The 14,778-nt window shown below is 38.9% G+C and overlaps 1 non-coding gene across 1 annotated transcript; it reads left to right on the top strand.

The window, feature by feature from the left end:
• Positions 1–9,317: 9,317 nt before the first annotated feature.
• Positions 9,318–9,457, top strand: LOC129781068 (U4 spliceosomal RNA). Its single transcript, XR_008744096.1, has one exon. It is a non-coding gene; the product is annotated as a U4 spliceosomal RNA (small nuclear RNA).
• Positions 9,458–14,778: the final 5,321 nt, after the last annotated feature.

Genomic DNA, 14,778 nt, shown 5'->3' with positions numbered 1-14,778 from the left:
CGCAGTATTATATGGATAGAATACATTAAAATAAACTCTTTCATTTGAATGTAATTTTCAATTCCAAGGGGAACTGGCAGATTACTTTTCAGCAACGATTAGATCCTTCCGGAATTTTCTCGATGCTGAATGGCATCCAAACGAAAAGAATTCCGCGCGTGTATGTGTGTGTGGCGGCTGCTTCGATGTCTTCACGGGGAACCGTTTTTCGATGCTGATACTCTCTTGGACACCTTCTCTTCTCCTACTGATCGATCGGCTTTTCTACAGTTAAAACAAACTGATTGCGTTTCAGGTAAGGTCAGGCCAGGTAATGAATCCCTCGATCCCTCGCCGTTCAGCTCGTTCAGTAATGATGTTGTCTTGTCGATGTCATCACGAAAAATGAATGCGTTTCACCACCAGAATATCGCTTAAGTATGCTTTTTGTGCGTGATTGAACCGAGAGAAGGTGAGGTTTACGATGGCAATTTGGAAGGCAAAATATAGGGGAATGAACTCTCTGAGTTTGAAACTTTCGGCGACTGAGCAATAATCGATTGAAAATTATATAATTTTTGCGATGCGAAACATCTTCCGTTGCGCGCGCATACAATAATGAATACGAAAATATCCTACTGATGGGGAAGAATAATGTTCAGAAGCTTTCCTGCTTATTACACTTGATAGAAAAATTACAAAATCAAATGTATTTGGTCGCTGTGTTATAAGGTTAGAAAACATTAAAATGAACTCTTTCGCATGAATGTATTTTTCAATTCCCAGGGAACTGGCAGATTATTTTTCAGCACCGATTAGATCTTTCCGGAATTTTCTCGATGCTGAATGGCATCCGAACGAAAATACTCCTTTCAGTTTGGCCTGCAAAAAACTTTTCTGAACTCTAATCCATCAAATTTGGAGCCCTGAAAAAGGCCGTTGATTATATGCTAAGCTAATATAGCACGCTCTCCTTGGATTCGACGGGCCAACTGAATGACCTTGGGCATGATGTGACGCGTTTTGCGTGGATAGCACACAAATTGGTATCTTCAAATAGGCTTCCTGCAGCGTCATAACCGCGGAACTTTGGAAGCGCAAGTCGGTTTTGAAGTCCTGAGCAATTCCACGAACCAAATACTGCAAAGGTATTCCACGAACCAAATGCTGCTTTTGATAGCGACGAATTTCATGCGAAGTTCCCGGTCGATAGCGATGTGGCTTCTTCACGCTTCCTGCGGCTGGTGCGCTTATCCGAGCTGCTTTCGTGGTGCCTTACCACCGAAAGACTAACGAGCTGTCTGCTTCGTCCCAAACAAACGGGTCCTCACGGTGCGAGATAGAAATGAACGAAAGCACTTTTTTTTCACTTAAATTCTTTTTATTTCTTAATTTGGTTTACATTATAATATAATACTACATTTCAAGTGATCAACCTAGGGTTCTACATCTTTAAATTATGAACGAAAGCAAAGGAAGCGTCATTTTATAAACCATAAAAGTATAGAATGTAAACCCCACCCTCTTTATTATATAAGCTTACTGTATACTTACTTCGATGTTATTCGTTTCTCTAAGCTACGAATAAAAGCTACGAATAAAATAAGGGTGGGGTTTACATTCTATACTTTTAAGGTTTATAAAATGACGCTTCCTTTGCTTTCGTTCATTTCTTACTCTACTCTCGCACCGCGTCACATCATGCCCAAGGACATCCAGCTGGCCCATCGTATCCGAGGAGAGCGTGCTATATTAGCTTAGCATAAAGGGTGTGTCACATCAAATTGCATCACGGAAGAAACGCTGTAGAAATTTAATTTTTAGGAATTATATCTTCGGCTTTCGCTTATAATCAGATAAGAGTATATAGATCACGTTGGCCATGCTTCACTGTCAATTTTTCGTAAATTTGGAAAAATGTCGTCGAACGAAAAAGAGCGCCGTGAATTAATCCTGTGCACTCATTTCGAGAATCCGGAGTTGTCACATCGGGACATCGGTAAGATGCTGGGAATCGTCCAATCCACGGTCAGCAGAGTACTAAAACGATACTTCGAGAACCTAACCATCGACCGGAAGGTGAAGAACGGCAAAAATGGGTGCTCCGTCAGTGAAAAAGATCACAAGCGCGTAGTTAAGCAGTTTAGACGTGATCCGAGAAGTTCGGTCCGGGATGTCGCCAATAAGCTGAATTTGTCAAGTTCATTCGTCCAGCGGACCAAGCAGCGGGAGGGCCTGCGTACATACAAGGTTCAGAAGGCTCCTAACCGCGACGAAAGGCAAAACATGGTGGGGAAGACGCGAGCCCGGAAGCTGTACACCGAAATGCTGACGAAGCCGCATTTCCTGGTAATGGACGACGAAACCTACGTCAAAGCGGACTTTCGTCAGCTGCCGGGCCTGTTGTTCTTCTCCGCAGAGGACAAATTCAGCGTTCCGGAGGAGATTCGCAAGCAGAAACTATCCAAGTTTGCCAAAAAGTACATGGTGTGGCAAGCGATCTGCTCTTACGGAAATCGGAGCGCCCCCTTCGTGATGACCGTCACGGTAAACGGGCAGGTTTACCTTAAGGAGTGCCTACAGAAGCGCTTACTACCACTATTGAAGCAGCACGAGGGCCCGACCATCTTCTGGCCGGATCTCGCTTCGTGCCACTATTCAAAGGACGTGTTGGAGTGGTACGAAGCCAACGGGGTCACCTTCGTGCCAAAGGAAATGAACCCGCCCAACGCGCCGGATCTTCGCCCAATAGAGAAATATTGGGCGATTATGAAGCAGGCCCTCCGGAAGAACCAAAAAGTTGTCAAATCGGAGGCGGACATCAAGAGAAAATGGATTTCTGTTAAAAAAAACTACAACCTGACGTTGTACAGAACCTTATGGACGGGGTAAAGAGCAAGGTGCGAGCATACGGGTTTGGGCTCGAAGTATGAATAAAAAGAAAATGCCAAAAGTTGTTTAATAGTTTTTATTTTACTGTCTAAAATTTTCGATCGGTCTACTGGGCGAATTTCTACAGCGTTTTTTTCCGTGATGCAATTTGATGTGACACACCCTTTATAATCAACGGCCCTTTTCAGGGCTCCAAATTTGATGGATTTGAGTTCAGAAAAGTTTTTTACAGGCCGAACTGAAAGGAGCATTTAGCGAAATCGTGGTGTCGATGAAAATTCGATACCGATTGGTGCCATGAACATGGATTTGATAAAGAAGAATATGAAATACATGACATGATGTAGTGAATATTTCCCCATATCGAAGAAATCACTTTAATGAAACTGCATTATAAAATAATTTGTGTACGAATGCCGCAATCGATAGTCGACTCTAATTTGCGCTGGGTAATTTCCTCGGAGGATTCGATTTCCTCCTTTGAGCATTAATAATCTCTTTCTGGCAAAACGAAGTGGTATGAATCACAAAGATAAAATGAAAAAGTTTTCTGCCAATTTCCTTCAATCTCCAAACATCTCCTTCTCCCTTTTGTCGTTTTTGCGATCGCTAATCCTTTTCCACAACACCCATTTCTCGATTGAGAGCGGGAATTCCTAAAGAGTCATTGCACCTCTAATAAATTTCCGAAAGACATGGTCTTACGTTGATCGCACTTGATTGAAATATCCAAAACGAAATTTATTTGGTCGCAACATTATATGAGTAGAAAGCAAATAATCGCTCGAAAATTACATGATTTTCGCGATGTGAAACATTTTCCGTTTTTCATGTTATGCATCCATATGCATATTGGATACGAAAATTTTCTACTGATGGGGAAAAATAATATTCAGAAGCCTTCCTGTTGATTGCGATTGATTGAAAACTCACAAAACCAAATGTATTTGGTTGCAGTGTTATATGGATAGAAAACATTAAAATAAACTCTTTCGCATGAATGTATTTTTCAATTCCCAGGGAAACTGGCAGATTATTTTTCAGCAACGATGATAGCAACGAGAGTTCCGTTTGTTTCGGTGCGCGTTGATTCGTCTGGGCGCAGGTGTGCGCAATGAGTGATAGTTCAACTGTGTGCAAAACAAAAAGTTGCACATCAGCACCGCGTTGCTTTCCGAAGACTGGTGTCCACGTGGATGGAATCTATACCCCCTTCCCCCTCACCGTGGACAAGCGTGGACATTTTCGTAACTTCTACCCCCCCTTAAGTTATCAAATCAAATAGGGATAATCAAGTATAGTAGTGGTTTTGAAAACTAAACTAGAAAACCTTTTTCCGTATAGCTCTGAGCATTTTAACTTACCCCATGATTCCTTCAACCCGCGTTTCAAGTTACCACGCTCTACGGAACAAGTTGACACAATACAGACGAAAACTAAACATTGTAAAAATTAATATTTTTCGAAACATCCAGTGTGACTCTCTATCTTTTATCGACAGTCATCTGTCATACCTTATATATGCTGCAAACAGAATTCAATTTAGTGACACGGTGTACCTTATATTGTTCTTGCGTGATTATTGCTTTTCAACTAGCAATAATCACACCTCAGTCAAACCTCGCTGGTTACGAGGTTGTGATTTCATAAGTTTCAGTTTGTTTATCGATGCATGCGATGGACATACAGAAAGAATACAGGTGAGAACTAGTTATTAGATCAAATAATACAGAGGGGCATTCTACACTCCAATTTACAAATAATTCGAATGAAAGATGAGTGAACTTTGTGACATGCAATAAGTACCAAGCGATTGCAGTTTTTCTCCTCTCTCCAATTCTAGATACACAAAACTAGATTTAAAAAACAACTCCTGCTGGATAATCTGAGACCAGATACATGAGCGGAGCTAAACTCGTTTGAAACGGATTTTAATTCTTTTTAAAGGGGGAATATCATATAGAGCAATTCCACGCCAAATTAGCCGATTTGAAAACAAAAAATATTGTAGTTTCCATTTTGTATATTACTTTTCTTAAATGATTACGATTCCGCAATGTATTGAAGTTTCATTTTTTTTTAATTCATCTCTCCATTTTGGAGAGTCAGACATGGCACCACTAAACGTCAATTTTTTGACGTAGGACTACGTGTTACATTAAGGGTGCCAAATCAGAAAACAGGTCTCGTTTTTATGAAATAAGTTAACCTTAATAACTATTTTTGCTACGAACTGATTTCAACGATTTGCATACCAATCGAATCGGAAATTTTCTAAGATTTGTGTGATATGCTATACAGCACAATCCCATGCTCTGTACATGGTTAAAATTGATGAAAATTGGAAGCATTTCCATTTCCCCATACATTTGTTCTGTCCATTTGTGTGCTTTCCCGAACAGTTTCTGTGCCCACAACATCGTTGCTGGACGAGCTGGACGACGAGGGATCGAGTGCCTTTCTCAAGGCAATGAGGGTGGGGGTGTAGTGCAGGAGTAGAGTAAAGTTTTTCCAAGGGCCTCTCTCAAGGCTAGAGATGAATGAACTGAAAAAGTTCAAAATCTCTATAATCAAAAACCAAACCAACCAAACCAATTTCTGTGCCTGAAACAATAAAGGTCTCTCATTCTGCTCGTTTTGTGTTTATGTTTCCCCTCGAGTGAACGCTAGCGAATATTTCACATGAATATTATATATATGGCATTGCAGTTAATACAATCATCCGAGCCATAGCAAAGCAGAGGAAGAAAGAGAAGAGTGCAAATAATTATAGGTCGCTTCTAGCCAACAGTGTTTGGTTTTGTGTGCGTTGCTTGTTTTCGTTGCGCGAAACATAGAACTTGTTCATTTCCTGAACATGTGAATAGCACACCTTCGATACTTTTAGTTGCTATTCCTATTTGCTCTCATGCGCATCGGCTCTGTTTTGATACAACAAGTTTCTAGCTTTGTTGACGGTTTTGACCGAGAGTCGAGAAACGATTTTTCATAAGAGGTCATTCTCGCGATGTTTCATTTTCATCGCTGCAACTGTGTGCATCTGTTAGACGCGTGTTTGATGCTTGTTGAATGGCGATGCACGGAAGATGCCTCTCGTAAAATACTCAGTGCAATGCGACCAATTAGTGTATTGTTCTCGCAAAGGCAAGAAAAAATCGTTGCTTCTCGAAATGATTCTAAAAAATCACGCAAGCCATGAAATCTATTCAGGGTTCCCGGAACTTTTTACTAAAGAGTTATTTATGGAATTTCGACGTATTCGCAAATGATATCCGAAATGATAAACCAACAAATTAAAAAAAAAAGATTGCGTAGTCCTACGTCCTAAGCGGCCGTGTCTCAGATACAATTCCTAGATTTTTTTGAAGTTGACAGGGTTTTCGAATAGATTTTTTTAAATAGAAGGGAACATTTTTAATATTAAAACCAATTTTTGAACGGGGTATTTAATTTTTTTTCCTAAATAGTTCATTGATTTCCCAACAACCTTGACGTACATTATATTTCAATCAGATATCTTCTTCTTCTTTTTCTTCTTTTTGGCTTGAAGAGGGTTTAAGAAATCAGATATCTAGATTTAGAGTTATGATTTTTTGCAAAAAAAAGTTAAATTATTGCGGATACATCCTCAAAAAACAATCGTAATTAAAATTGGTCATCTATCTATATAGATGATTGTCTAACTAGAGACTGCACGCTGAGACAACTTGCAGACGATGGAGTTATTTCCATCACGGGTACTAATCCCGTCGTTCTGCAAAAGTCGTTGCAAGATACCCTGAACAATCTGTTCACGTGGGCCCTCAAGCTGGGTATCGAATTCTCTACGGAGAAAACTGAAATGGTCGTTTTTTCTAGGAAGCACGAACCCGCCCAATTCCAGCTTCACCTATCCGGCAAAACGATCAAGCTCTCGATGTTTTTCAAATACCTTGGAGTATATTTTGACTCTAAATGTACCTGGGGAATACACATTGCGTATTTGAAACAGAAATGCCAGCAAAGAATCAATTTTCTCCAAACAATAACCGGAACATGGTGGGGTGCCCATCCAGGAGACCTCATTCAGTTATACAAAACAACGATATTATCAGTGTTAGAATATGGCAGTTTTTGCTTCCGATCAGCTGCCAGGATTCATATTCTCAAGCTGGAGAGAATACAACATCGTTGCCTGCGTATAGCCATGGGGTGTTTGCATTCGACACATACGATGAGTCTCGAAGTTTTGGCAGGAGTACCCCCGCTTACTCTTCGGTTCACAGAATTATCCTACAGATTTCTCATCCGTTGCAAGATCATGAATCCATTGGTGATTGATAACTTCGAAAATCTACTCCAACTGATTCCTCAGTCAAGTTTTATGTCTTTATACCCTGAGTACCTTACCCACGACGTGCACCCTTCACCAGGCATCTCCAACCAAGTTTGCTTCCCATACTTTTGCAATTCCTCTGTCATTTTTGATCTGTCCATGCAACAAAAAATCCATGGAATCCCAGATCATCTACGCTCCGATTATATTCCGCCGATATTTTCGGCAGAATATGGGAAAGTTAGATCTGATAAAATGTTCTTTACTGACGGTTCATTCATAAACGGGTCCACTGGCTTCGGCATCTTCAATGAAAATTCCAGTGCCTCTTTCAAACTCAAAGATCCTTGTTCCGTGTATGTCGCTGAACTGGGTGCGATATACTACGCACTGGGGATCATTGAAACATTGCCCATCGACCACTATTTTATTTTTTCAGACAGTCTCAGCTCAATAGAGCAATCCGCTCAATGAAGGTTGATAAACGCTCATCTTATTTCCTAACTAGAATAAGACAACTATTGAGTGTTTTGGTCGAAAAAATTATTCAAGATTACCTTAGCATGGGTTCCCTCTCATTGTTCGATTCCGGGGAATGAGAAAGCGGATTCGCTAGCTAAGGTGGGCGCTTTAGAAGGCACATTTTTTGAAAGGCAAATTACTTATAATGAATTTTTCCACATTCCTCGTCAGTATACGCTCGTAAGTTGGCAGCGCATGTGGAGTGGTGATGAGTTCGGTCGTTGGTTACACACGATTATCCCTAAGGTCTCGACGAGTGCATGGTTCAAGGGATTGAATGTAGGTCGTGATTTCATTCGCGTGATATCTCGGCTTATGTCCAATCACTACAACCTAAACGCGCATCTCTATCGCATTGGGCTCGCAGCAAACAATCTTTGTGATTGTGGCGATGGCTACCACGACATCGAGCATGTTGCCTGGTCGTGTATCCGGTTCCATGCTGCTCGCTCTCAGCTCTCTAGAGCACTGAGAGCACAAGGCAGACAATCGGAGATCCCCGTCCGGGATATCTTAGGTAGCCGTGATCCTGATCTTCTGCTTCATCCATACCTGTTCCTCAGAAACGCCGATGTCAACGTTTAATGATGTTTCCTTCGTTGTGTCCCCGTTTTATATCCCTCCTATCCGATCGATAAACTTTTACTTAGTCGCGGCAATACATACACACACTCTTTACAGATACACGGGCCAAAGGTTGTGCAGTCCACTGATCATTCAACAAGAGCCCAAGGTTGTACCGCTCATGACAACTCTACATGAACTGATGATTGCGCCGGTTAGTGACCATTCTATCCTGGATTCCTCGAGTCGAGAAAGACGCACCACGCTAGATATGAGGTACAGACTAGGGGGGCGTTGCTGATTAAGGGTCAGCTGCATCCCAATAGGAAGTATCCCGTGTCGGGCACACGTACAGAGCATTGGAGACAGCAACATCCGAATTACGAAAACACTTGTAATACTAACCTCGAGCCAACCGCGAGTAATCGGTTACATATTACTAACATAGATAATAAGAAAAATTGTCAAAGTATTGAACTCCCGGCCCCGTGAGGCTAACGCCATATGAACCTTGATAAAAATATATATTTTGGAAAAAAAAAAATTGGTCATCCGATAATGAAAGTTGTGGCTAACATATGTTCAACGTTTCAAGAAAATCCGAGAGGGTCGAGGTAGAGGCCGGTCGATTTGACGTGAAAATGCTCTATAATCTATAAACGTTTATCTTCTGCTAGTAGCGATATTCGTATATTATTTTAAAAAATAATCTAACTTTACATAACAATGATGTGATGGAATGTTTGCTTAAACTAACAAATATACATATCGTTCGTTACATACAGTTTCAGTGGGAGAGATTTTCCACAAGTCCCTATCATAGTAGTACTGAAAGCATTAGTGTAACATCTTTGGTCGGAGAAGATACAATGTTCTTCCTTGGCGGCGAAATCAGAATTTTTATCTATATGCGAATAATTTCACAAAAAACAACTAACAAAATAACTTGTTTTTACCTGCAACCGTTATAAAAATATGTCGTAAGCATCGATAGACAAACGAATATTTCCTGAATAACCATATGAGATAATGGCCTGACGATGTTAGTTTTGGGCAGTGGTGATATCGTAACTAATGAGGTTCAACCGAGGTGCGATTATTGCTAGTTGAAAACTAATACCAATACCTCGCCTTGGGGACGTGAAACACAGTCCACTTGGCAATTTTTGAACACTCCGAAAGGGGTCATAAGTCAAAAAAGAACGATACGAAAAATTCCTATGTTTATGGTGGGAAGTTACTTGAACTAAGCGATGTTATCGCGCAGAAAAATCCCAAGTTGAGCGATCGTAATGACAGGCTGCAACACGACAATGCAAGATCGAACTGAACAACATCTTAAAAGAAACCACATTTTCGAAAAGCACGTCAAATGTTTCTATGAGCCTCGGACAAGTCAAACAATTTTTTTGACAAAATTGTTTTTAGATTTTTTTTATGAATATTTCAATTTTAGGAAATAGTAAATTCAAAAAATAATATTTTCCATTGGTTCATGTGATGGAGGGATGTATGAAGATTTTGTCGCATCATTTACATTTGGTTGTGACCAAGGTGTGTATATTGGTTGTGATCAAGGTGTATATATTATGTATAGGTGTGTATATATATATATATGTACAGCAGCATCATCGTCACTTTAATATGAAGGGAAATACGGTTTGTAGAGCAGGGGTTGTTTATTTTGTTATTGCCTGATACCTGGTGTCCAGACCAAAAAATATGGTGTTTGCTCGGATCTTTTTATTGAAGAGAGCTGAGTGTGAGATTGGGGCTAAACATCGCAGATAATTTTTGGAAAATAGCGTGACAGGAAAATCAATTTATAAAATAATATTCAGAATACATTTCACTTTTAGCATTACCTATCGGACCTATGAACCAGGATTATACAATATTTTATACTTTCGCGAATTCATTGTTGGAGGCAGTGGTAATAACACCATACTGAGTAGTACACCTATCAGAAGCATGTGCAACAATAACAACAGGAGCAGTAGCAACAATGAAGAAATCCTATGAAACAGCTTGTCCTATATAAAACATAAGAGTAGATCGCTTACCTGTTTCTGTGTAAAGTAAAAATTAGCCATCACAAAGTTTTAGCGAATTGTCAATGCGCAAGAAGCGTTAAAAACCAACAAATAATGACTACAGAGTGCACTGATGACACTTTGCGTGACCATAAAGGGATATAGAGTATGACGAGTATTATGGTTTCTTGATACCCAAACTGTTCGATGTTTATTTTTGAAACTTTTACTTACTGTTTAATATGTACAAAACATTCTATGTAGGCTTTATATATATCATAAAATATCTACGTAAATATCATTTTCGAAACCAAGAGTGGAACAATATTATTATCATTTAAAATGGTAACGGTAACAAACAACGCATACTGTTGCATTTTCATGCAAAAAATTGTATGTGTGATAGATGAAAGTATTCTAAAAACATATAGTGAGGGTGAACATTGAAAATAATGTCTGAATAATTTGAAAAAAAAAATCCGTGAAGCCCGTTTAAAAGCGGGGTTAGGTTGTAGAGCGTTAAACGTCTTCGAAAATGTGGATGAAATCCTAATGAATTATTGAATAGACCTCGTTTTATTCAACTCGAATGAGTTCCAACTTGCAATTAGATTTCGTATTTTAAATTTCAGCGTTTTTCAAATTTTAATGGTTTTGTTTCCTGAAATAAATTATCTGTCAATGTTTACGAAATGTAAAACATCATGTTCTCACCAGTATGTAACCGTATGTGGTATTTCATTAAACCTCCGTCCACGAGGCTTTTCTGCTTCTATGACGGATTTTCTTTTGCGGAGCATCCAAACTACCTTTTCTTGCAGCCGGAATTATTAAGGTGTTGTTTTCTTCTTCGTCTATTTTTCTGATATAAGAGTTTTTCGTTTTGTCTATTGATTAGCGTTTCGGGTTTGTGTTCGATTGTATCCGCCTCGGAAAGGTTATCATTATTTGACAGCTGGCGGCCATCAATCAATAACTCTGGCTCCATCTCGGAAATGTTGTTGACGGTTATGAACTCTTGGTGGCATTTGTCGCACGTACTTAACTGGGGAGTGAAACTGCTCAATTTCTGCAGGATAGATTTCAGTATCTGCTCTTGATGGTGAATGCATTAGTCACCGTTGAATATGCATACGAATTCAAAATACGGCTTGTAATGAAACGTTTTTTCAATAAACTTACATGTTGTAGCTCACAAACGCTATCCCACCTTTCCAGTGCAGTTTTATATATAAAAATAAATAAAAGCTTTTTTAATAGCTTTGCCGACAGCAACTTTCTTCATTTGATTGAACAGTTTACCCTTGCCGCTTGCATCGAACGAATCCCAGATTTTTCTGGTTTCATTCACATTCGCCACTTCGAATCATAACAATACTTTGCAACCATTCTCGGTATGGTTTTCAATAACACTTTTCTTTTAAGGCCACTTGTAACAGTAATTAATTAATTTACAAACTAAAAGCATCTAAAGCTTAGACTACGTATTAGATTGTGTAGCATCTCCAATCTGTATGTTCTATGGGTGACTTAGTCGGCGACAGTCTGTTTGTAAACAATACCGACAACAATTCCAGTATGGCTCAAAGTACATATCGCATGATTACATCACCTGATATTTATATATACACACTTTATTTATATATACACGCCTTATTTATATATACACACCTTGATCAAAATAAACTCAGCTCGTCGGGCTGACAGTTCAGACACTGGATTTTAATCCGTCGGCTCAGACGAGTTTCTCGTTTGTTTTTCGTCGAGCCAGACGAGTTACTCGTCTGTTTTTTGTCGAGCTCGTCATCGGGAATACCAAAACAAACGAGACGAGCGCTCGTCTCCTCGACTCGTTTTTTGGAATAGGGCCCAATATTACACCTCATCATAAAATGAAGTTGGAAGGCGTTTTCTGAGACGATAAAGAAGAACATGAACGAGAATATATCTTTCTCTGTCTGGGCCGTGTATTTGGCAAACTATACGAAAAGCTTTCATATGCTTTCATTTAAATGTGTCTCCTGTTTCGCTCCCTCATATTGGCTCTAGCATATATATTATACAAATGATATACATGTATTGGGGAGTAGAACATTTTATGTTATCTTTAGCTCATTTAATGTTATAAATCGGGATGCCAGAACATGTGCTAAAAATTAACTTTGGGTGTATAAGGATGATTGTTTGACTGAACGTTGATTGAATTTGAATAACTTTATATACAGCCATTCCATGCCAAACTGATATACTGGTTCTCCGATTTACGTGAAAAGTGGTTTTTTGTTCTTTACCGCAAAACACTAAGCCCGTATTTTTCTATTTTTTCATTAGGGAGACCATCTCCATTTTGGGGTGGTCCGAAAAATCAACTTTTTCCCCCTTTTTTCCAAGAATGACTTTTTTCAAAAATTCATAACTTTTGAACTACTGAACCGATTCAGATGAATATGTTATGTAAAATAGCGTCAGCTCTCAAGACAAATTTTTAATAAATAAATTAGCGCCCTTGGTTCCGAGACCATGTAAACTATGAAAAACCAAAATATTCACCAATAACAAAAACAAAATCCAATTTTTTCCCAAGTATTGAATTTTTTCAGGGAGAACTAGCTTCAATTTGATATGTTGATTATCGAAATCGGTTCAGTAGTTCAAATGTTATGAATTTTCGAAAAAAGGTGATTTTCGGAAAAAAGGAGAAAAAATGGAAATGGGCACCCTAATGGGAAAATATAAAAATATGGGTCTAATATACGGGTCTAATTTCATCGCAAAACTACCGCTTTCCACGAAAATCGTAGAACCACTATATCGGTTTGGCATGGAATGGCAGTCATATTCAGAGGTACCTGAAAGATACCTAACTTCAGGTACAATCTAAACATAATGTATACAAGCTAATTATTTTTGTATCCATAAAGTCTGGTTGAATCAACGAGGTGTATTTGTGTTTTGATTGCGTAACACGAATAATATGTTTGTATTTGTTTGTATTAAGATAAACTTTGTTTTTAATATCGCTACGTTTTGTATTAACCCACATGTGCTCAATGCCTATCTTTATATATATATATATATATATATATATATATATATATATATATATATATATATATATATATATATATATATATATATATATATATATATATATATATATATATATATATATAAGTTATCAACACAGTCAACCAATCTTCAGTATCGACCAACGCCAACATTACTTATCAGCAGGAGACAGAGCAAACATCACGCATCAATGTTCTAGCGCTTAAGTAAACACTTAAGCATAAATAACGCCATGTGGTAAATGCGACCGACGAACAATTATGCAGCCACAGATAAGGACTCGAGTCGACACCATAAAACGGTCAAACATTCTTTCTGAGAAGAAGGAAGAAGGGAAACATAGAGATAGGCAGATAGGGTAGATTATAAGCTAGCTTTGTACATGAAATAGAAAAGAAAGAGCAGTCTTGTCGTAACCTTAACAGGAGCAACATAGCTCACTAGTTTTAGTTTTCATTATCCGAAATTCTTTCACTATTTAACTGGCGCAGTCGGTAGGATAGTGTTTTAAGTGTTCGCGAAACGTTAGTTTAATTTCAGCAATTGCGCCTGCGCGAACGAACATCGTGTAGTGGTGATTAATCTGACGAAACCGGACGCAACACTAGTTCCAGCTCTAAAAATCGTAAGTAACAAAATTTTTCTTTTTTCTAACTCATAAATCGGATCGGCGCTTTACTGAAACAAATAAAAGCCCGTCCCCGAAAACAAAAATTAAAGCAAGTACTAATTCAGAGTGGCGAGGCCCTACCCGAGGTAACCGGACCACTGTATATCACAAGAAACACACAAAGCTAACATAAAACAAAAATAAATTAAATTATCGAATTACAATTAAAATTCTAACCCTGAAAAAAGGTGATAGTGATTAGATAGTGATTTAATAGTGAAAAATGAACCCTGAATTGGCAGGTTTCACAATTCCTGTAAATACTCAGGATAGTGACTGCATTGCTCAAACGAACGAAATGTTCTGCAATGCAGAAAAAGTGCTGAAGGCGATGCAAACGCCTCAAGCCATAAATAATTTGCCATCCTTCGACGGGAATCCCGTCAAATTACATTCATTTATAAGGTCAGTAGAAAATCTACTACCTTTCTTAAATATTATGAAAGACACACCTTTCGAAGAGATCTGGCTGCAATCTATTCGTGCAAAGATCACAGGAAACGCAGACCAAGCTCTAGAAATATATGGCACTCCGCTTAAATGGAGCGAAATTAAGGCAAACTTGATTGCCTATTACAGTGACAAGCGCGATGCTGTCACACTCACAAGGGAGCTATTCCAACTCCAACAAACGGGCACCCTAGAAGAATTCTATGGGTCAGTCCAACAAATTTTATCGCTCTTAATTAACAACACGAGCATCTCAACAGCAGACACGAGCTTGCGAGAAGACC

The sequence above is a fragment of the Toxorhynchites rutilus genome, chromosome 3 (genome assembly GCF_029784135.1).
Source record: "Toxorhynchites rutilus septentrionalis strain SRP chromosome 3, ASM2978413v1, whole genome shotgun sequence".
Lineage (NCBI taxonomy): Eukaryota > Metazoa > Arthropoda > Insecta > Diptera > Culicidae > Toxorhynchites > Toxorhynchites rutilus.
This window is presented reverse-complemented; position numbering and strand designations above follow the sequence as displayed.